The sequence below is a fragment of the Schistocerca nitens genome, chromosome 3 (assembly GCF_023898315.1).
Source record: "Schistocerca nitens isolate TAMUIC-IGC-003100 chromosome 3, iqSchNite1.1, whole genome shotgun sequence".
NCBI classification, from domain to species: Eukaryota; Metazoa; Arthropoda; class Insecta; order Orthoptera; family Acrididae; genus Schistocerca; species Schistocerca nitens.
Window position 1 is genome coordinate 461,791,292 of NC_064616.1, and position 24,953 is coordinate 461,816,244.

Genomic DNA, 24,953 nt, shown 5'->3' on the forward strand with positions numbered 1-24,953 from the left:
ATTTTTTACATGACTAGCTGATATGAATGGGGACAGCATTCATCTCTCAAACGCACAATCCCCCGAGTCAAATCCCCAGTAGAATCCACAAAAATACATGGTACGTCTGTTGATAAAATCGCTAGGCTTTTGAAGAAATGGTTAGCGGAATTTAAACAGTTTAGAGTTAGTTATATTTCATGGAAAATCGATTTCAACTAAACCTTGTTTCATACAAAGCAAGACCGACACAACAACGTAGCTGTTCGGAGCAATATTAATAAATCGAGTTGAATAACTTCGTGATTTCGGTTTTAAATTTTTTCACTTCATCACTTCATTAAATCAAAACTTTTACACAATTAAATAATAAACTTTAAATACTTTGTTATTTTAATTCGCAAGTTGCCCTAAAATGCTCTTTTGCAGGTTAATTAACACAAAATTTCAGCTGCTATTGCCCGCACCACATATTCAGCCCAGGGGTCTGTATGTCCTAAATTCAGCCCTGCGAGTAATATTTGACGTGGAAAATGCTATATACTGGCTCTCGTGACATATAGTGCCCAATTCCGCTTATTATCAGAAAGTACTTTATGATGCTAAACGGAACTGTGCACTATATGTCACGAGAGCCAGTATAAAAGGAGCTGGTGAGTATTGTGTTGGCAGAAGAGAAGCAGTGGCAGGACACTGGATCACTCAGAAGTGCTCAGTGACTTCCAGACGCAGTCTAGTCGTAGAATGTCACTGCAGTTACACATCCATCGGGGATATTTCAACCGTTCTAAAGCTGTCCAAGTCGACTGATGATGATGTGAATGTGAAGTGGGAACGGGAACGAACAGCCACAGCTGAACCATACCTCATGTACTGACAGAGCCCGCCGAGCGTTGCGGAGGCTGGTTGTAAAAAAAAAAATAGCACGAAATCAGCAGAAGGAAGCACTCGCGAGTTTCAAAGTGACACCAGTAATCCAGGTACCACAATGACTGCGAGTAGGGAGTTAAAAAGAGTAGCACCTCATAAGCTAAGTATTTTGTACTCAACGCTAAGCAACGCTTCAGGTGGCGTAAAGAGCGACACTGCTGGACAGTGCATGTCTAGAAACGAGTGATTTTCAGTGATGAATCACGTTATACCCCGTGGCAGTCTGATGAAAGGGTTTGAGTTTGGTGAATGCCCGGGGAACGTTACCTGCCATCATCTGAAGTGTCAACAGTGAAGTAGAGTGCTACGATATGGCGGTGTTTTTCGTGTTTCGGGTGTGGTTCGCTTATTGAGCTTAAGAAAACATTAATGACGCTTTGAAGAAGGATATGAACACGTTTTACAGCACTGTGTACTGTGTACAGTTCGGGGACGATGATTGTATCATATCAGCATGTCAGTGCACCCTATCATAAAGCAGCATCTATGAGGCAATGGCTTGTGACGATAACAGTCCTAAAATGGACTGGTCTGCCCAGAGTCCCGAACTGAACCCAATGGCACCAGACCCCAGCGTCCTGCACCACTACCTTCTCTGGTTTCGGCTCTTTAGGAATAATGTGCTGCCATTCCCCCACACACATTCAGACACCTCATTGAAAGTGTCCTCAGCAGAGTTCAAACAATCAAACGCGAAGGGTGAACACACAATATATTAATGTCCACAGATAAGTGCCCAGATACTTTTTATCACATAGTGTATTACATGTTGCTGCCGTTCTAGTTAATAAAAACGGGATATCATTACAAAGATGTAATTTGTGGTATGGTGGTTTTCCTGTGGAGAGAAAGCTCCGGAGAGAATTGATTCGCTCTATGCCGGTAATGTAGTCCTATGGTGCGTGATTTGCGATTCTGCCAAACGAGGAAGTAGGCAATGCTCGAGTGTGCAGTCAGATACGTTTTACTTAGTGGTTCAGTGTCAACTGCTGTGTACCATACAGAGAATCGAGCGATAAATATTGCAACATTGCCTATTCTATGTGAGGTGGAAAACAAAAAGAAGAGAATAAAACGGATACGAGGATGGAGTTATGAATGAAATAGCTCTGGCTGCAGGGCGGTTTTATAACTTTATTACATAGTCGAAGTTAGGAGTTTCTTTCCCAATCACTGCTGGCAGTCAACGGAATTGCAAGCATGCCAGCCAGCCCCACGTCCGCGACAACACAACAAATGACACTTCCCTGCTGAGCGATACACCATGTACAGAAAAGGCATCCAGCCACCCACTACCACCAAGACAGTCAAATCCACATTAACATGCCGACCCCGTGATATTATGGGATACGACTTTACAATCCAAAATTATCTGTGTTACAGTTCATATCACGGGGTCTCACGCAATGTTTAGCTGGTGCTTGTTAATCTGACTTGCATTTAAGGGATATTTTCTCCACCGGCATTTATTCGACGCAAATTACACAGTATTATAAGTCACCACAAAATTTTGCACGTCATTCTCAATTCTACGACACATAAGAAATAATTACGACTGTATAAATCATTTTTCGTGTTCATTGTGCAGTCAGATTGAATCCAGATTTATGTCTCACTTTCGCTAGTGCTACAATTTTTTCGTTTTTCTTCTTGTTTATTTACGATGACTTCATGGTCAACGGTGTATTGTCACCAGCTATTTAACTTTCGCTACTAGATAAAGACCAACTTCAGACTTTTTCGCGCATTATGGGCTCATGCATTTCTACCCTGTTTTGCTGATGTTATCTACCCACCATCCTTAAGCTCGTCGTCTAGGTCTTGGAGTGCATCAAAGAACTTCCTGGTGGAGCAGTTCTTCGACCGAGAGTGCATAAGGTAAGTGGACTGGCCTGCCGGCGCCGCCTACTCAAATCCCATCGAGCACTTGTCGTATGAGTCGGGGCGACATATTGCAGCACATCCACATGCATCAACGACCATTTCGCACTTGTCAACCGCCCTTATGGAAGAATGGAACGCCCTACCACAAGAACTCCCTACCAAACGTGGGGCTGTCCATGGTAATCACACACCCTATTAAGTACCATATCCCATGCTTTGTAATGTCCAGGGGATTATAATGAATCGAGGTGAGAGTATAATTATTTTCTTTGAATACAAGTGTCACTTATGTTGGTCTCATTAAGTATTTCTTTCAGTTACCTTCTGTACTACACAATACTGTACCAGTTCTTTCTGTCAGATACAAGTTTCATCGATCTACATTAAATGGCAGTGACATCTAATGTGGAAGTTCACGTTCGGACTTAAATTGTGCAGACCAATGTATAGTCATATGGCCAAAATGCGAGGACACTTAGGAATTTCAGCTATGAAGACTGATATGTCGACACCGACAACATGCCACTAATTTTTAATATTTTGTGTCTGGCCCATTATTTGTGGATGTTCACGTGGTTGGCCACCGTTTGCTTTCAACAACTTAGGGCATGTATTGTCACACAACTACGTATGATCATTTCCGGTAAATCTCTTAAAAACAGTTCATATGGCGTAATGATACTTAGTGTGATGCTGAAGATGGGCGTGTGACGTGATACTGGTCCAGCATAACAAAATTTTAAAAACAAGTCTTATGCAGCTGATGTCAACAATTTAAGTCAGCGAAAATATAGTTCCTGAGTTCTGTGTGAGCTACACAGCACTGAGTATATAAACGAAAGACACTTAATTGATGTGTTATATTTTGTTTGGCATATAAAGTCATTAATTAATGACTGATGAAAGCTCCATAACGATTTTCTGCGTCTTCCTGAGACTGATATTAGTTTGTCTAAAAACGTTACTGCTTAGATGAGGAAGTACTTTTAGATAGATTTAATTTTGATGTAACTGTTTTCAACTGAGAATTATTAATTTCCAACAAAAAGGCAGTGCCGTTAAATAAATTCTTTGTATGAAAGAGAGTTACAGTATGGGTAATTTGTATTTTCAGCGCAATTAAGGATCGTACCCCAATTAACCTTACCTACTTTCACATTTAGGTTGTTGTCCTAGGTTATAAACAAACAACTATGATGTAATACGATACAAAATGTCCTAAGACAGCCTGAGGCTATATGACTCCACAGAATTGTCACACAGTATTGTAGTCGGAAAGCTTTGGGTTCGGCTTCTAGCATGTGTAATTTTCCTTAATTTCATCAGATTTAACACAAATTTCGCAATGCACATAACTGCATACACCTGAGTGCCACCCCTACTTTCAAATTCAATCGCTTATCTGAGTCTTTGTAGTCTGAACGATCTTGGTTCCATCTCACCACGCCTAATTTCCGTAAATGTCAACCAAAATTTCACAATGTCACAAGGCATATAATATCCGCTGCACTTTTATATTCTTCATGAAATTTCATGGGCACATTACGTCTAATACGTGCGGCAGATAGGCAAAATGACACCCTAACATTTTGTGAACTGTCACACACTTTTCTGCAAACTGCACTCTCTTATTATATGAAGGAAAATGTGGAGTCACGGTTTAATATCAGTGGTAGTGGCCGACACCATCCTCGATTCACCACATTAATGAAACATGGATGTCATGCTTGAGCTTGATAGGAACATCGTGCAGAAAACAAGTGTCCAAGGTTATACGAGATCATACTTGATGTATAAACACTACTGCATGAGCATGATGTTTTGATTCAAAATAAAATTCAGACGTTACCATCACTTAATACACTGCTGCTGCCCTGAGTTCCCCTGATGCAAATTATCATCACAAGAAAGGTCCATTTCACTTGGTACTAGTGTATATTCTAACCATATCCAGGAAAAACACTGCCCGCACACATCGAAATTCGATCTCACGCGGTATTGGTATACTGTAACGTATTGATCGCTATTTGGCTGAACCATTATTACACTTGAGGCTTTTGGAAGCCAGCTAGATTATTCCAAGATAGGAAACCAGAGACAAAATGCAGGTGTTCGGCACAAGTGGTAGCTTTTAGGTTACACAAACTAAACAGTAAAGGAAAAAGTTTGTGAAATGCAAATGCACAAAGCAGCTGTCCCAGGGTAGAAGTTTCAATTCAGAGAATTAACCGGCAACTCCGACGCGTCGTAAGATGCCACAGAAGATGGCAGTTCACGTCTTGGCATATGAAGCATGCACGATCTTTGCTCCTCATAACAGAAATGTCAGTGGATTCACTTACGTTACAGCAGTGCTCAGTGCTTGATTTGTAAAAGAATTCCGGTACTGTGACCTTCCAGGGTATTTATTTTAAATCACTTCAATCGCAGCAGAAGTTCTGTCATACCATATCTCAAAATCTGCGGTTCTGACTTTTTTTGTCAAGAGCTAACAGTAGGCGTACTGATGCGTACGATCACAAATGAAGCTCTGCGTTACAGTGAGATGGGAAATGAGCATATTTTGAGCACTGAAAACATCAAAACTTACCGAACCAGAAAAAAAAACCACTGCACAAAGTGCACAGCCACGTTAGGCTGCCAATCTCAGAACCCTAAACACAACGCTCATGCGCAAGCCGACGGGCGACCTATCAAAATAGGCAGATGAAATTGGTATCACTACAATAATAACCACACACATGGTTCAAATGGCTCTGAGCACTATGGGACTTAACATCTAAGGTCATCAGTCCCCTAGACTTAGAACAACTTAAATCTAACTAACCTAAGGACATCACACACACCCATGCCCGAGACAGGATTCGAACCTGCAACCGTAGCAGCAGCGCGGTTCCCGACTGAAGCGCCTAGAACCGCTCGGTCACAACGGCCGGCACCACACACATACTTCGCAACAACCTGACTGGTATCATCTACAGCATTCACAACCGAGCCATTACCATTAAGACACAAGCGATGGAGGGCACTGGAATGCGAAGGCAGTGTACTTGCTGCAGGCGTACATTGTGTGCTGGTGAGAGTCTAAGTTCTGTGTTCATTTAAAGTGTGTAGTGTAGAATGTCTGAATCAAAGTGAACTTTTTTTATTTATAGAGGGAGAACTGTCACCAATTACTTTCCTTATAAATGACTGAACCCCCCCCCCCCCCCCCCACACACACAAACTTGTGTTATTTTCATTTTACAACTGATTAGTGTTCGTCTGTGTACACTGTCTTCAAAATAGTTGAATAACGCCAATTTATTTCCTGATGAGTAATATTGTTAAGGCATTTAGATCAGTACTAGAAAGTTACATATCGTCTGCAAACAAATGCGATGTTATGTGATATATTTCAAATGTATATGAGTCACATCTCGCTGCCACTGAGAAAGAGTGCTACAGCATTCGGAACCCAAGTATCCCATACCACAATTGGTCAAGTTGCGGGCAAAAAATCAGGAATAAAACAACTAGAAGGAAGGAAGGTGGGTGGGTAGGAAGAGTAGAGTTTAACATCCCGTTGACAGCGTGGATATTACCAAAGGATGGGAGAAGGAAATCAGTTGTGCCTTTTCAAAGAAACCATCCCATCATTTGCTTGGAACAGTTTAGGAAAATCATGGAAAACCTAAATCTGCATGGGCAGACAGGGATTTGAACTGTTGTCCTTCCAAAAATGTGAGTTTAGTGTGATAATCAATGTGCCACCTTGCTTATGAAACGGTTTACGGGAAGATTGCGTATAGCATGGAAAATTTCCGATTTTCTTACCGCACAAACTGTTGTTACCATAACAATTATATTTTTTCCCTGTGGCATTAATGGTGCTTACACCCATACCAGAATCATTTACAATTCTCACTTTACTAATATGGCACTGAATTACAGATGCACTTTGAAAAAAATAGTAAACAAAGGAAGTAATTGGAATTTCCAACAGAAGCTATGAGTCCTTCTGTAAACACTACATGTCAACCTACAATATAAGAGGGAGATGATACCATATACATGACAATGAAAATTTACTCCATATTCTGTAACAGTATAGACAAGAACTTAATAGCTGAAAACTATTAAGACGCCAGAATCATGCCTTAAAAATCTTTCTCTACCTTTAACATGTCAGCTACATTTACTTCAAGATCTTAAAAAGTTTCAAATACCAGCTGAACACTTAAGAATCAGAGATTTAACATCCACAGCGTAAGAATATTACAGAATTGCCAGACAGGTGTTAGCCATGTTATCGCACCGCAATACAACGGTTTGGTAACATTTAATATACTTAGTGTTCCACAGGGATAAAAAATACCATCCATTTGCATTTTTATATTCCCTGAATAGTAATACTGTTAAGACAGTATATCGCGTATTAAGCAACAGGTACACAACAAATACCGTGAGAGGCTGTCACCACACAGACACAACCACTCATCTGGCATCTCTTAGTTACATGCAGCAGCCTCCAGAGGGCACTCACAATCCTGCATCTCTTCCTGCTGCCATACCACATCCCCCAGCGTGGCGCATACGTCTGCTGACGGTGTGGGCAGGTGCTATGGAGAGCACTGTCAACCGTGGACTACTTCGTTTAAGCCTTGTACTGGTGGACATGCAAATCCTTCTGCTGACAGGCACCAAAACACAATGCGCAGCGGACACACACAGTTCTCCCCCAGCAGTTAAGACAGCTTATTTCTGTGCCTGCAGTCAGCTCAGCACAATATTCTGAGGACTACCTTCCAACTTAGCAGACTTTCTTACAATGAACTGTCAGCACAATTACATTCAGTTAGAGTGAGAAATCATAGACTACAAAGAGACAGCAAAATTACTTAGGTATCATTGTATTAGGTTTAAGACATCAGTGCCATACATCAAACTGTATCAAAGTAAAGGAACATTTTGTTATATACTCGTCATAAATGATATTTCTTATTTCTTATTGTGTAGCTAGATTTCTGTTTAAGTGTCACCCCATCAAACAAGTGTTTAGCAGCAAGGGTGCAATGGCTACCTTAATGAACTATAGCACTTTTCTGCTACTGTGGACGTTTGGGCTGAAGTAAGAGTAGCATTCGATTACTACATTCACCACTGCTGTTTAGCCTCTATATTGCAGACCTGCCGGAAACAGAATCAAGAAAGTTCGGGTACGCTGACAATTGGGCCCTCGCCACAAGATGTAGCACAATTGAAGCATCTGAGGATATCCTAACGAAAGACCTGAAGATAATGTTGAATATTCCCGTAAGTGGACACTTCAACCAAATGCTTCCAAAACAGAGGTTAGTTGCTTCCATCTTAACAACAAACTCGCTGGAAAGGAACTCAACATTCGATTTGAAAACACCGTTCTCAGGCATAATAAAACTCCGAAGTACTTGGGCATGACGCTGGACAGAACACTATCTTTTAAAGAGCACCTAACAAAGACTGCCGAAAAATTAAAGACAAGAAACAACATTATTCAAAAGCTCTGTGGTACTACCTGGGGAGCAACGGCCTCCACTCTCCGCACCTCTGCTTTAGCAATTGTATTCTCGGCTGCCGAATACTGTGCTCCGATTTGGCTAAACAGCCCACATGTAAAAAAGGTGGATGTCCAGTTGCATAACACTCTAAGGATGATTTCTTGAGTAATTAAACCCACTCCAACGCAATGGCTCCCAATATTAAGCCACATCCCGCCGTCATAAGCCACATCCCGCCGCCACATCTGCGACGTACTGACGCCCTTGTACGTGAATACAAAAACATCATGGGAAATCGAAGCCTGCCAATCCACCAAGACATTGAGGATGCAAACACTAATAGGCTTCGATCTAGGAACCCGCCAACAAGAACAGCAAGGAACTGTGTACAAGAAGGCTTCAGTATCACAAACGCATGGACTGAAAAATGGAACGCATGGCAAAATCATAACATGCCTTGCATCACACAAAAACCACCTGGTTTTGACCTGCCACGCAAAACATGGTCCACTCTAAATAGGATTAGAACTCGTCATGGCAGATGTGTTTACTCCCTGTATAAATGGGGTAAAATACTATCCCCTCAGTGTGACTGCGATGAAAGTCAGACCATCAGCCATATTGTTGAAGAGTGTTCCAGAAGAGCCTACAATGGGAGCCCCGAAGACTTCCTGCTCGCAACTCCAGAGTCGATAGATTATATTAATAGACTTGATGTTTGTTTGTAATCCTTAAACTTTGTTATATTAGTAATGTTTGTTTGCAATTATTAACGTTTGTTATATTAGTGATTTGTCTGTTTCTTCCTTGTGTGTTTGTATTGCCATACGATAAATAATAATAACTACATTCACAACATATTTGCTACATTTACAGCCTGATATTAAAGTTTCATACACTTTCATCGAAAAAACTGGCCAACATCAGATTCCTACTTTCTCAACAGGTCTACAGCCTCGCAAAAAGACCACAGCAATGCAATAACGTATATCAACTGTTCAAAATCACCAAGAATGCTTGTAGGTTTTGCAAATGTTCGGCTTGAATATGGCCAGAGGCAACTATTATTGCCCAAATAGCTGGCACTTTCGAAGTAAGGTGTTTAGGATTAATTGTACACCTGCTGCAGGTGATGCACTACTGAATGGTAACCTCTGGAACTGAAACAGATCCTTTTGGGTATTGATCACACATTTCTTCTTTTTTTACATTTCATTCAAAGGCAGTTGCAAATAAGCCTCCCGTACGTAAATTTTGGAAAAAAAAATGATTTTAACCAAGTTTGTCCATTAATTTCTCTGGGTGGGGTAGTAAGGGGAAGGAATTAACAACAGTTAGTGGATTGACTGAGCTTTTAAAACTGCACAGTTTTAGTTCACATGATTATCTTGAAAGAACGACCAAGGCGGGCAACCTCTGGCTCGCTGACACAGTTTCAAGCACATCACAATCCCGCCATTACAACAGTTCTTGTGATACCCGGTGCTATAAAATATGAGGGACATACCAAGCCTGAAAATATTTTGTCTGTACATTGTCTTTCAAACTAATATGGGCCTCAAACCTCGATTCTTTACCCAACCAATCATCGAACAAGGAACTGTACTTGTCCAACAATATGTTAACACTAGCTAGCGGCAGAGCCTAATTTACTTGCTTGAACTGACAAATCGCATAAATCAGAACTGTCCACTTCAAAAATATTAATATTGTCTCTTGAACATAAGACATGGAAGAGAACTGTTTTTGTAGCATTACCAGAAGTAGCAGGCAAAAACTGCACACGCAACACAGTGATAATCTGTTAGCCCACCGGCTGATCATTGAAAACTGTTTGTTCTGGCAATCAGATTGAGTGCGGCAGAGACGATTTTCACTTTCACTGGGACAGAACTAGGTTTCACCTTCGCAAACTGCCCGGCAATGGATTGTTGAGGGCACACTGAATGTGGCCCTGTTTGCCACATGCAAAACATGTTGCTTGCCAGCACAGCCACTTTGCCTGATCATGTGCATGAAAACACCATGGAAGGAATCCTTGTTTGGATCTGTTGGGCGGTGTGCTGAGGACAGGACTTACTAGTACGAAACTTAAGACTTCGGGCTATGGAAGACCTGAACATGGGAGGGGGGGGGGGGGGGGGGAGGAGGAGGAGGAGGAGGACTGGAGGAGGTACGGCTGCCCACCTTGTGCTACGAAATAGCTGAAGCTTACATGTTATGTTCAGTAACATCTACATCGTCGTGAGATTCATTGGCTGACAACACCGTTTGCAAGTCTGCTACATGAAACATGGTTTGAGGTGTCTGTAATAGCTGGTCACTATGCTGCCCCTGTAACTTTTCAATCTTGAGTTAGTAAAAAAGTTGGCACTGGTGCAGGGACAGACATAGTATGCACTCTTATTTAGCTAACAAACAAAAACAGTGCCAGCCGCTGGGGGGCGCCTTGGGAGGCGTGCGCGGTGAGGTCTCCACAACGCCGTCTACCGCTGACTCACGCATTTTTATGCACGGCGCTAACTGGCCCTCTTGTTTGTCATTCCAGTGTGCCGTTTACTTCAGGGTACTGCGTCGTGTTACGTGTGTATTCACGGGAGTCTGTTTCCCGTTGTAGTTGAATGTTTCATCAATAAAGCCATATTTGGGTTACTTTGGACTGGTCTTGTGTACTATGTAGCTAAAACAGTAAAATGTAATCACCACCACCAGCATTGGGGGTTGATGGAGTGCAAGTACTTAGTGTGAGAAATACGCTGTGGGTGCTACATAGATACAGTACCACAGTATGACGAGATACTAAAATCGTTATCATCTCTATCAGGTGTGGATCTTGTAAACGGAATTAACCATGCAATCTCATGATTGTCTATCACTGAGAACACTGAAGAAATGTTTCAATACTCCTGAAGATCAGTTTTTGGTAATGACCAATGTAAGAATGACATGGTATTTGGAGAGTTAAAATTCCTCAAGGTATTTGTTTTTCTTTTAATTTTTTTTCCCTTCAACTCCCGTCACCTATGACTTCAGGTCATAAAACTGTATCTACATACCATGGGGCTATTTGCTACAATTTTACTCTTAACCTTGGGTGATTTCTAATAATTTTGTTTCTTGCTTATCTGTATCTGAGAATACATATGTGATCCAGTAGTGTGTGTGCGCGCTCGCGTGTGTGTGTGTCACTTAATGTCAGGTTATAACACATACAGAATCAAATCAAAAGTATCTGGACACCTATATGTGGACATTAATATGTGATATGTTCACCCTTCACTTCTATGATAGCCTGACCTCTGCTCCGAATGCTTTCACTGTGGTGTTTGAATGTTTGTGAAGGGATGGCAGTCCATTATTCCTCAAGAGTCGAAACCACAGACGGTAGTAACTTTGGATGCCAGTATCTGGAGTGAAGTCGTCGAACTAATTCATCTCAAAGGTGTTCGAAGGGTTCAGGTTGAGACTTTGGGCAGGCTAGTCCATTTCAGGAATGTTACTGTCCACAGAGCATTGACTAACAGATGCTGCTTTATGACAGTGTGCACTGCCATGCAGATGCACTCAGTCATCATCTCTGAACTGTTCCTCTACTGTATGCAGTACACAATGCTGTAAAATTTGTTCTTGTTCGTCAGCAACAGATGATGGCAGAAACATTCTCCATCATTTGCCACAATGTATAAAGTGGCTCACCACTCCACATCACTTGTTTCTAACCATTTGCTGTCCAATGGCGTCACTCTTTACACCTCCTCAAGTGACACTTAGCAGTTACATCACTGAGCTCTACTGGCCAAACCATTCTGCTATTGGTGCTTCTCTACTGACCCCCTGCCTACTTTTATACTGACAAGTTCACATCTTGTAACATCTAATGGGCAATTCCTCATGGAATAGGGGTGTCAGGATGCTTTTGGTATCTAGTGTAAACTGTCAGCTTCTGGTGTAAGAATATTGTTTGACACCTGGAAGTTTGCACTCAGTGTCACGTTATGCCATATAAATGTAACATGAATATTTAAATTTTCCAACACAAAACGAAGCTGGCCATCATTAAAATGGTTGTAGTAATGGATGAACTGCCTCGGGTATTGCAGCAACTCTGTGTAGACAGCTATTTCCGTATGAGCCTGGACCTCAGCCTGTATATAACACAAGACTTAGCTGGGATATGACAACCTAACTTCAAACTATGACTTTGATGTGCAAGAAGACTAGCAAAGAGAAAACATTTTGAACACGGAGTAATTTGCGGCTGTTTTGTTTATTGGATATCTATAACTGCAAATACTACTAGAAATCCTACAACAATCTTTTATATGAAATTATTTTTAATATACAAGATTTGACGATTTTGACCCATAACTGACTGATTTCAATGAAAAAAAAATCGAACCAGTTTCTTATCACAGCTCATGCTTATTTTTCTTAGAATTTCAAACATCTATTCAATGTCCAATCAGAAATACTACCTACGTCACAGTAGTATGTCAAGTATGACTAAAATTCTGTAAAGATGCAGTCTTCTTCTACCTTAAATATTTGGGATGCTATACATTTACTCTGTAAATTGTCCTGGCATGAAGATGTAATTCGAAAGACAGTGAGTTTTCGACGTGTGTATGTGTGTGTTACTGCTTTATAAGGAGGAATCAGTGATTATTCTCTATAAATAATTAAGCTAACGTCCATTCTTGCAAAGGAGATTCTACAGTACACAATTTAAATGTACACAGAACTGTGAGTATATTTTTTACACAATGTACACCCGCAACGGGCAAACTGGTTTCATATTCCAATGTATTCCATTGGTAATTTTGTAATGATGATGGTACAGTTGTGAGTGCTAGGGAGACAATATGAGTCAGTCAAAGTGACATGTATCAGTGACTGGAACCCTATGCAGGTGCTACTCCCCTCGCACAACTGTTAAACTTAAATGTCGTGTGACTAGGGCATCCCGTCGGGTACATCGTTCGCCGGGTACAAGTCTTTCGACTTGACGCCATTTCTGCGACTTGCGCGTCGATGGGGATGAAATGAGGATGATTAGGACAACACAACATCCAGTCCCTGAGCGGAGAAAATCTCCGACCCAGCCGGGAATCGGTCGCGCTGACCACTCAGCTATCTGGGACAGACCCACAACTGTTTAAATCATAACTATTAAAAAATGTATGTGCAGTTATAATTATAGCGGTCCCAGTTACTTCCATAGCATATTTTGATAGGTCGCCCAATGCACGTGCCTATGCACCATGTGCAGGGTTCTGTGATAGCAAATCTTGCATGGCTGCAAAGTGTGTGCTGTTATTTTTTCTGATTCGGTAAGTTTTAATGTGTTCAGTGCTCAAAGTACGCATTCCTCCTGTGTGGGGATGACGAACCACTTGATTTGTTGTATGTTGAAAAACTGTAAAGTGACTAAAATACTTTATATTTGCTCTAGAATGTGCTATTGCTAGATGTTTACACATTCTCTTCCTAGTTACCATTGTATGTCTCGATCATAATAGTATAGATTTCCTAATTACAGCCACATGTTATTGCTTAGAATTATTGTACTCAAGCATGTGTGTGTCTGTTAAATGAAATTCGTTTTCCACAATGCAAGAAAGTTTATCGTGGTGGGCCTAGGTAGCAGCTATGTCGGCCACTTTCACATAGATATTAGTTGAGTGTGTATCTCAGGTTGGTGATTGCATTTTGCATGCAGATCTTTTCATATTAATGGTTGTTGGTAATTATCTACCATGGTGCAATGTGCGCTATCTTTTAGCTAGCATTTCAGCATCGGGAACACACATGCTGCTACCACTTTTAAAGGTGTATTTCATCACGACATCACGACATGTCGTTAACGTGGAGGTCAGCCAATAGTGCTGTAAAAACAGTTGTCAATAACGCACTTAGCGTATACATCAGTACCATGTGAGAAGGATGTTCATTGTGTAAAGCCAATGTTTCTCATGGATGTAATTTGAGTATTCATCAATACTGGCTGAGACTGAATTCTGATGCGTACAGACAACGTTTCCCCTGGATGTGGTTAGGATATAAACCAGCACTGGGTGAGACTGACTTTGGTTGTGACAATAATTTGCACTGGGGGTTCTACGGGTAGCAGCGTACAATCCAGTTGTAATACCTGAACATTATTTTGAATCAAAACCTCCTGCGATGCTACAGTGGCGTTTATACATCAAGTATGATTTCGTATAGCCTTGGAAATTTGTTGTGTGTGTGCTGGTCCTGTCAGATTCTAGTATAATATCCATGTTTCATTCATGTGATGGGAATTTGAACCATGGAATGTGTCGACCACCAACACTGGTATTAAGCCACGACTCCACAGTTTGTTTCAAATAATAAGAAAGTGCAGTTTGCAGAAAATTGTACCAGTCCACGAAATAGTAGGAGGGCATTTTGCCTATCACACTACATATATTGCCCCATAGGAACAGATGGCACACGGTTGTAGCTGATTCCATAGACATATACAACAACTGGGAAAAATGTCTCCTGTATTGGACTACTGTCATAGACATCATATGTGGGCGAAATTTCATGAACAGAATAGAAGCTCATCGACGTAAATGAATCTTATAACGCATACCAACCTTGTGGAATCGTGAAATTTTTGTAGACTTTTACGAAGATTAGACATCGTGTGGCCGAATCAAGAAGCTTCCACCTACAAAGCTTTAGACAAGCGGTTGGATCCGAGAGTGGAGGCTGTGCTTAGGTGCACGTAGATATTTTTATCTAGATATCTGTGAGTAGATATTCAAATTTAACTTAAACCTGATGAAATTTAGGAAAATTACACATGCTGAGATTTGCCTTCTGACTACAAAGCTTTTTGACAATCTTGTGAAATCAACGACATTTTACACTGGATTACATCATAGTTGTTTATGACCTAGGATAACTGCCTAAAGGTCAAAAGTAGATTAAGGTAATTAGGATATGGCACTGAATACATGTTACTCCTACTAATGACATGGGAACAAGGATACCTTTGCTGGAAGGTTTAGAACCATCCAGGTAATAGCCACCCAACAGATCTGTAGAGATCCCCTAGAACTCGCTTCTAGAAGTAATCTAGTTTCTTTTTGTAGGACTCTCCATTTAGCGTAAAAAAAACAAAAAAAAAACAAAATAGTGGCAGTCACGACATAACGCTGTTTTGTTGCTAGTGCCAAGTCATTAAATTTGAGGTGCCATGTTGGCGAAAGTCTTGTATTGAGAGATCACGTACTCTGAGTGAAGGTAAGAGCTTCTAATATAGATCGCAACATTTACCGTTCTGAAGGCGTAAATTACTTTCGTGCTTTACACGATCAGAATATCTGCAGCTACTAATACAAGTTACATGATGCTGCTTACATGCTAGGTAATTCCTTGCGATTTGTCATGGCCATTTCTCATTGCTAGATCGTCTCCACCCTGTGGTGCCTGTCTTAGTATGGGAAGAAATTCATCTTGCAATCTTTTCCAGATCGATGTATCGATGTTTTTGTTAACCTGTGAAACCTGGCGCATTCTTTACCGCTGATTTCACTACAAAATAATTATTTGCTTACTAAAATGTAAATTTCTGGTGTATGTTATATTTCACTTTTCGAGTACAATTTGGGTTCTTTACGGATTTTTGACTGTTGTATGATTCTTCCTCTTCTCTCACACCCCATGATTAAACCTCGATTGATGGCTATAGAACTGACTCCTTGATTCACGTCTTTAAGTAGAGACTAGTACGATCCTTTCGAAGCTTCACGGAATGGAGTGTCTTTTCTTTGTTAAAGGTACAGGTAGGCGGGTTAAGTGAACCCGCCCACAAGTCGCGTATTTGTAGTGGCATTGGTGCTGAGTGTGTACAGTAAGAAACCTCCACAGCCAAATCTTCTGTTTAAAGCAAATTCTGGTGATCAGAATTCTTTCTGCTATCTACTTACCCCAAGTCGAAGTCATCTGGATTTGACGGTCTCGACCCGCGAAGACAAGAAGAAAGGTTACCAGCGTCACATTTTCATTACTGTATTATCGTGATGTTAGAGCGGGATCATGCATAAGACCAACCGAAACGGTCACCATTCAACTGGAGGGACTGACATGGTACGAACGCTGGTTTATTGTGCGAGCAGTGGATCAGGACAGCTCCGTGTCCTTCCAATTACGTCACAACCGTTTTCGCTGGCTATATACAGGCTTCATGAACGGCTAAGTGTTTTATGTGGCAGCATCGGCCCATTACACAAGCTGTGTATAGATTAAGAACCAAGGTAACGCCTTTTGTCGCGATAACGCCTCGGGAAGACAAATTAGCATCAGTCGCTCCTTTTGTCGCGATAACGCCTCGGGAAGACAAACTAGCAACAGCCGACTACATCGAGATAATACTCTTTTTAAAAGAGTGGCTGTCGGAGGTACCTTTTCCGGCATTCAAGTGTTGCAATTGCTTTACTTGTTTTCACATCGGCTTTTAACATATTTCTGAGTCCTCTGTTCAACGTTAGATGGTAGTGAAGTCGCGGGAAATGGATCAATTCCTGGATTAGAACTCATATTAATGTCACGTAAATAGTCCACTAGCATAGTGTAGAATTTTCTGCCCCTGGGTGGCCCCGCGCTTGTTTTATTTGGTGACGATTGCAGGTAATGCTAAAGTTGTGGGTGCTACAATTTATGTGCTAACTCATTCAAAGCACAGCACATTTTTTAGCCTCGCAACATCTCTGAAACATACTTGTTTGTCAGTTACTTGCTGCACCGAACTTTATCATCATAAGTGACGCAGCGATTATGCTACAATTGTCTCTTTATTGCCTCGCCTCTTTATCCTAAGCGATTTTTTTTCATTCTCCAGTTAAAAATACATCACAGCATTCGGTAGTATGAGAGGAATCATTTACTTAGCTGTCTGTCGCTCTTGGCAGCTGCACTCACACACAAACGTTGCCTGTTTCGAATTTGTTGCACACTTCCTGCCATGCAGCCGGCATCCACTTATTGTTTACCTCGTCGGGGTATTCACCATCCCGAAGATAACGCAAATTTTGTAGGGCTTATATACCACTCCAAGTGAAAATTTCCCGTCATTTTGTGCGCACTCATATTATTTATACTCCTTAATCGATCGAAAATTGTATGTGCAAAACAGTTTAATGAAATTGGTGTCACCTGTTGGAGCAATAGCAATCTCGGACTACGACTGTACAATCTGTTTTCGAATCATCGTGCAATCAAATACGACATTAATTTATAAATATTCAAATTTACTATTAATACCGGAAGGAAATTTAAGTGCAAGAAATGGACAGTTGCAAAGGCTCGTCTTGAGTTTTCTACATATCATAAACTGTGGTTAAATGCTATTGTTGGCAATGTAACGGTGTTTCCTACAAACATAACAATGGATGTGCTTTTATATGGAAATGTTTGTTTAGTGATCTGTCGTAGAATTTTACATGTCAGAAGCTACAATAGCAGGCATAAACCAAAGACAAAGAATCGCAGAATTCTACATGTCAGAAGCTACCACAGCAGACAGAAACCAAAGACAAAGAGTGGACTGCGGCTGTGTGGCATGATGTCAGGACGCACATGACTTTCGAAAGTAATCACTTCATACTCTACCCAAGAGATTGATGTTTTGTGGATACGCACCCGGAAAAGTTCTTGGGGCAAGGCAACAACTTTTAGTCGCATGTTTGTGCATGTTTTCTTTGCCAGGCGTTTTCTGCTTCTCTGTCTTCCTCTTTTTTTCCTTACAGCACACTCAATACTTGGACACTGTCACAAAATATGTAACTTTGGCTATGTCCATACTAATAATATATGAGACCCCATACAGTGAACTGTGCCCTCGCTTCATCCATGAGCCATCTACTGAAATACAAAGATAACTTGGTACTTCATTCTTTTCTTCCAGCTTCTATACTTATTCTCCCGTCTTTTGCAATTTCTTTAACGATCACTGTATACCTTCCTTTGCCACACCACTAACATGTTGCAAAATTTATTTGTTCACCTTATCGAATCTTGAAAACGGTGACGGTATATTCATTATACCACGCAGAAAATTACATGCCTCCCTGTCTTTTCCATACATCTCAATCCGTAAGAGAATATTTATCGACGTAAACACCATACACTGCTCTCGTAGACGTGCCAAAATTGAGATGTTCACAGATTTCACAATCTTCAGTTCACTGGCAAAACCTACCGTATTTTGTTACAGTGAGACACATCACATTTTTACAGTTTAGAAAAAAAACTCGAGGTTTAAACAGCCTAAGAAAGTAGTTGATTTATCAACCCATAACCTGACGTACAAAACAGTTCATCAGCCTCTTCCGTCACAACGCAGTATATCGGACGAGGTTGAGAAATTAGGTTTCTAACCAAATGGCTACTTTACTGAAGTTACCATTTTGCTATGAACATTACCTGTGAATTCCCGTTACCGAGAGCAAGCTTTAGGTCTTGGTATGACAAAAACATCTCTGTACTGGAAAATTAAGCTAATAAACCTTCATGGAAATCCGCAACAGTAACACTTCCACACCGCAATTTGAATCACAAAGAAGACTCGACCTAATATCCTGAGCTATCTGGGGTTGCGTCATACCGTCATTTGCCTGGCGCTGCCAGTAGATCACTCAGCGAGTCGTTCTTTTCCAGACTTGTGAAAATGACTGAAATGTATTTGAGTTATTGTCAGATCTGTTACGTATCAAAAAAAGAAAAACTCGAAAAAGCTGCCTGAAAAAATGAGATGATTTCCGACCACTCTTACCTGCAAAACATTTCGCATCTGTTTCGTAGATGCTTGTAGCTGAGTACTGTATACGTAATAAGTATGCAAATTATAATGAATTAAAAAAAAGTGTAGAGTCGAAGACTGGTGACGGAAGAGTTTCTGATTCGAATCTCCTTCACACCATTTACTTTTATTTAAATACTGTACTTTTTGTGAAATGTAAATGATAATGAAGGCATACTGAATCATAATTTCCTAATGGAAAAAACATTTTATTTTCAATAATGGATCATGTGAAACAAAATATGGTACAAACGTGAAATGACGTATATACATGAATAACACCCCAGAAGAAAGTTTTACTCTGAAGCAAAGTATGCACTGAAATGAAACTTCCTCACAGATCTTATAGGAAGTTTCATCAATAGTACTGGTCCATTTCGTATGCTAGTTTCTCCGTGCAATGAGAAAGAAGAAATAAGTGGGCATTAGTGATAAACAGAGAAGATACAGGGTGAAATTCATTCTGGAGTATTATTGATGTATACAAGTAATTTCAAATATCTTTATCAGATTTTGTTTCCTGCATTAGAAGCTTATGATTCAATATTTCTTGTTTTAATTTCCATTTGACAAAAAATATAGACTTTTAAATAAAAATAAAAAAACTGAAAAGGAGATTCGAAACAGACACTCTTTTCATCACCAGTCTTCAACGCTACGCATTCAGCTACAAGCATCTACGAACAATATACAAAATGTTTGCAGTTAACAGCAGAGAAAATCATGTCACTTTTAGAGGATTTTTGTGTTTTTCTTTTTTAAAATTGTGTAGCACTGCTTTAGGAAATTGACTTTTGGGCACAAAATTTCAAATCCTATAAATATACTTAAAGAAAATCAAACAGGACCAGTACATAAGGTCCCCTTGTCAGATAAAAGCTCGTATATATTGTCACAGGCGTATAATCTATGGAGCCCAATGGCTGACCAGAGTGCAAACACATCCGACAATAACTCAAATACAAGTCTGGGAAAGAACGACTCGCTAAGTGTGACATTTACTGGCAGGGCAAGGTAAATGCTGGTCTGTCGACACAAATCGCGACCCCAGAAAGCTCAGGATTTAATGTCGAGTAAAACAAAAGCACAATGACATCTGGTGCAACATTTGAGTATCAATATATACCAAAGAGGAATACATACCTCCAAAACTGAGGGAAGATCGATAAAATTTGCCTAACAACTGTAAGCAGTGTCATATGTTGGTTGTGTTAGTTACTAAACATTTAAAACTATGTATTTTATGTGTGTTTCTCCAAAATCGGTAAAATAACAACGAAATCAGTATTTATGTGCGTTGTGTCTAAAAATCGGTAAAATTGGTCACGAAACCCATATTTACATACATTTTCTTAAAAAATTGGTGAAAATGAGAAAAGTAGCAATTAAATGTACATCATCTGAAAAGAACTGATACACTACTGGCCACAACGTGATGACATGAGGAAAGTTTCCAACCGATTTCTCATACACAAACAGCAGTTGACCGGCGTTGCCTGGTGAAACGTTGTTATGATGCCTCGTGTAAGGAGGAGAAATGCGTACCATCACGTTTCCGACTTTGATAAAGGTCGGATTGTACCCTAACGCGATTGCGGTTTATCGTATCGCGACGATGCTGCTCTCGTTGGTCGAGATCCAATGACTGTTAACAGAATATGGAATCGGTGGGTTCCGGGGGGTAATAAGGAACGCCGTGCTGGAACCCAACGGCCTCTTATCACTAGCAGTCGAGATGACAGGCATCTTATCAGCATGGCTGTAACGGATCGTGCAGCCACGTCTCGATCCCTGGGTCAACAGATGGGGACGTTTGCAAGACAACAACCATCTGCACGTACAGTTCGACGACGTTTGCAGCAGCATGGACTATCAGCTCGGAGACCATGGCTCCGGTTACCCTTGACGCTGCATCAGAGACAGGAGCGCCTGCGATAGTGTATTCAACGACGAACCTGGGTGCAGGAATGGCAAAACGTTATTTTTTCGGATGAATCCAGGTTCTGTTTACAGCATCATGATGGTCACATCCATGTTTGGCGACATCGCGGTGAACGCACATTGGAAGCGTGTATTCGTTATCGCCATACTGGCGTATCACCCGGCGTGATGGTATGGAGTGCCATTGGTTACACGTCTCGGTCACTTCTTGTTCGCTCTGACGGCACTCTGAACAGTGGACATTACATTTCAGATGTGTTACGACCCGTGGCTCTACCCTTCATTTGATCCCTGTGAAACCCTACATTTCTGCAGGAGAATGCACGACCGCATGTCGCAGGTCCTGTACGGGCCTTTCTGGACACAGAAAATGTTCGACTGCTGTCCTGGCTAGCACATTCTCCAGATCTCTCACCAACTGAAAACGTCTGGTCAATGGTGGCCGAGCAACTGGCTCGTCAGAATACGCCAGTGACTACTCTTGATGAACTGTGGTATTTTGTTGAAGCTGCATGGGCAGCTGTACCTGTACATGCCATCCAAGCTCTGTTTGACTCAATGCCCAGGCGCATCAAGACCGTTATTACGGCCAGAGGTGGTTGTTCTGGATAGTGATTTCTCAGGATCTATGCACCCAAATTGCGTGAAAATGTACTCACATGTCAGTTCTAGTATAATATATTTGTCCAATGAATACCCGTTTATCATCTGCATTTCTTCTTGGTGTAGCAATTTTAATTGCCAGTAGTGTATAAATTAGCTACAGCACTATACACAGTACCGTATGCTTCAGAAAATAGCGTTACGTGCTGATTATTCGCCAAACCTAGTGTAGTACTGCTGGGTGCTACGCTATCCAGGAAATTTGCAATGTCACCTGAATTTCCTGTTGCTGCTACTGCTCCTTTGAGGTCCAGATGAAAAATGACAGTCTCAGAACGCTGAGAGGACACTAAGGAGGGGTGGGGGAAGTGGTGGGGGCGTTTCCAATAGCAGCACACTGGGGCGTAATTTTTTTGAGTCACACTTCGCCACAGAAGTCGTGCTCTATTTTTAAAATTTTAAATAAATAAGTAATTCTGGCCCTCTCTCCACTGTCTTCATGATACGAAGACAAGCATTCAGGAGCGTAAGGTGCGGTGCGGTTATTGTCCATTGATTACGACGTGAATTAATAACATATGCACCCAAGTGGACAGTTTGTTTACATATGAGGCAAGAAAAAAAAATTAGGCTAGCGCAAGAGGCTGGTTTATTCACTTACGGAAACATGCCCCCTTGTCCCAGGAACAGCAACCCCCACTATTACAGTTAACATCGAATACAGGTTTAAGAGTTAGGAAGTCTTTTCTGAATGCATCTGTCTGGAGTGTGGCCTTGCACGGAAGTGAAATGGTGCCGACAAGCAGTTCACACGAGAAGAGAACAGAAGCTTTTGAAATGTGATGCTAAAGCATAATGTAGAAGATCAGATGGGTAGATCGCATAATTAAAGAGAAGGTACTGTATCGAGATGGGGAGAAAAGATATTTATTGTAAAACTTGACTAAAAGGAGGGATCAGCTGACAGAACAAATTTTGAGACATCAAGATAGCACTAATTTGGTACTGGAGGGAAGTGTGGAGGGTAAAAATTGCAGAGGGTGACCAAGAGATGAATACAGTAAGCAGATTCAGGAGAATGTACGTTGCAGTATTATTTGGGGAGAGACTTGCAAAGGACAGAATAGTATGGAAAGGTGCGTGAAACCAGTCATCAGACAGAAGATCACAGCAATAGCTGTAGAAGCCTTTGCACTGTTGCTAGGGCGCTTGCTACATCAAATGGCTGCCTACAGTATAATGTACTGAAGACCATGAACGTTGGAGACTCCAAGAAGGGAAATCTCGAAGTACGCTAGAAAGAGGTCGACCTTTGACTAGCAATTCCCACCTGCAAGGCGAGAAAATATTTTTCGGGAATATAAATATCGATATGAACTAGCTGTTGAACATTTGAGTTAACATACATGAACTGCACTCACCAGTTATCTGCCAAATCTCAAATGTCTCAGCTCAAAAATGAACGTTTGGAAAAACTCATTAGAAAGGTAACTTATTAAATTGTTGGGCAAATCGATGATTTCAGTAATGTTAGTTTATTATATACAAATTTCTTTATTAATGAAATAAAAATGTGTTTCATTTACAAAAATGTTTTTCCTCATCTCTGAATCAGTTATACATATTTTCAGTTTCAAAATTAGTGTTTCACTGGAGGGGGGAGGGGGATGGGGAGGGAGACATAAGTAAAGGCTAAATATCGTTACTTTATTCAGAAACTGAAATATACCAGGTTACTGCTGGTGAGTTTGTGTTGAGGGGAAGAGATGAGTTGTATTTCATTTCTCGTCGCCACCTTTAGCCTGCTCCCCAGTGAGGTCGTCCTTACGATGTGTTTTGTACGAGGGTGTGCTGAAAAGTTGTGCTTCCGATTTCTTCTTCTTCTTATTATTATTATTGTATTCTCTCAGTATTGGTTGATGTATTGTGCGTCACGCATATTACTACGTCGACTCTGCCGTTTCGTTGCCGCAAGTTGTAGCCCTCTGCCACTAGAGGCCTCCGAATTGTAGGGTGTAACATGGCGGTGTTCACTTAGTAGTGCTGCACATCTTTTTCTCGGCCAATTTCGGTTGCAAAAATAAGGAATTTGTTGTGAGACATCGTAGAATCTCCCTGCTTCAGACCCTATAGTTTCGCGACGTTCAGATATGCGACAGAGCTGTATGTAGCCTACAAAATGGCGCCTGTAACGGAGGTGCATTCCAGGTACAGAGCTGTTATTGAGTTTCTTGTAGCGCAAAACCAGAGCACAGCAGATATTCATAGGCGCTTGCAGAATATCTACGTACACCACGCAGTGAACAAAAGCACAGAGAGTTGTTGGGTGAGGCGTCCGCCACCATCGCAACAAGGTCGCACAATCCTATCCGATGTCACGCGTGCCGGCTGGCCGCACGCAGCTGATTCTTGCAATGTTGGAACGTCCGGACACTCTCATTCAAGGTGATCGACCGATGACAATCAAACACCTCGTTGATTAACTGGAAGTTTCTGTTGTTAGTGCTCACAAAACCTCATTTGACTGTTCTTCCTTGTCCACCCAACAGCTTGGATCTCGTATCTTCCGACTTCCATCTGTTTGGCCCAATGAAGGATGCACCCCGCGGGAAGCCGTAAGTGGATGATTACTGATGAAGCAAGATGTTGGCTACGACGTCGACCCGTAGAGTGATACCTTGCAGACATACACCCCCACCCCCCCTTCTCCTCAGTAACGTGTAGCGTAAGGTCGTCGCGTTGAAAGGAGACTACATTGAAAAATAGATTTTTGTAGGCAAAAGAATGGGCAATAATATGGAGTATTGGGATCCTGAATAAAACCAACCTGCTTTTAAAAAGAAGTGCGTTGCTTTATTTATTGAATGACTCTCGCATGTCAGTGAATGAGAACAGTGTGAATAAGAACGAAAGCTGTGTACGGTGATTACTGTACGAAATCTGTAATATGCGACATTAGGTTGTTCGTGCTCGTAATGAAGGAAACGCTGGTGCTAACCCAAATGCATGTGACGGAGCTCGGACTGGACGACCACGCATGGAAATTGACGAGACTCATCGGAATCAGGCTAATGAACTCATCAGAGAAAATCGTCGGGTAACACAACACAGGCCTTAGGTAAGTGTAGCATATCACGAAAGCGTGTATAGGCCATCACTGCAGAATTGCAGTACAGAAAACTGTGCACGGTGGGTAGCAAGAAAGCTCATTTTTGATATGAAACAGAGGAGATTAGAGATCTTTCAACAATTTATTCCGTGTTTTG

At 41.2% G+C, this 24,953-nt stretch overlaps 1 protein-coding gene across 6 annotated transcripts in view; it reads right to left on the reverse strand.

The window, feature by feature from the left end:
* Window positions 1-24,953, reverse strand: part of LOC126248388 (uncharacterized) — a 246,169-nt gene that overhangs the window by 145,951 nt on the left and 75,265 nt on the right. The gene's annotated exons all lie outside the window — the stretch shown is intronic.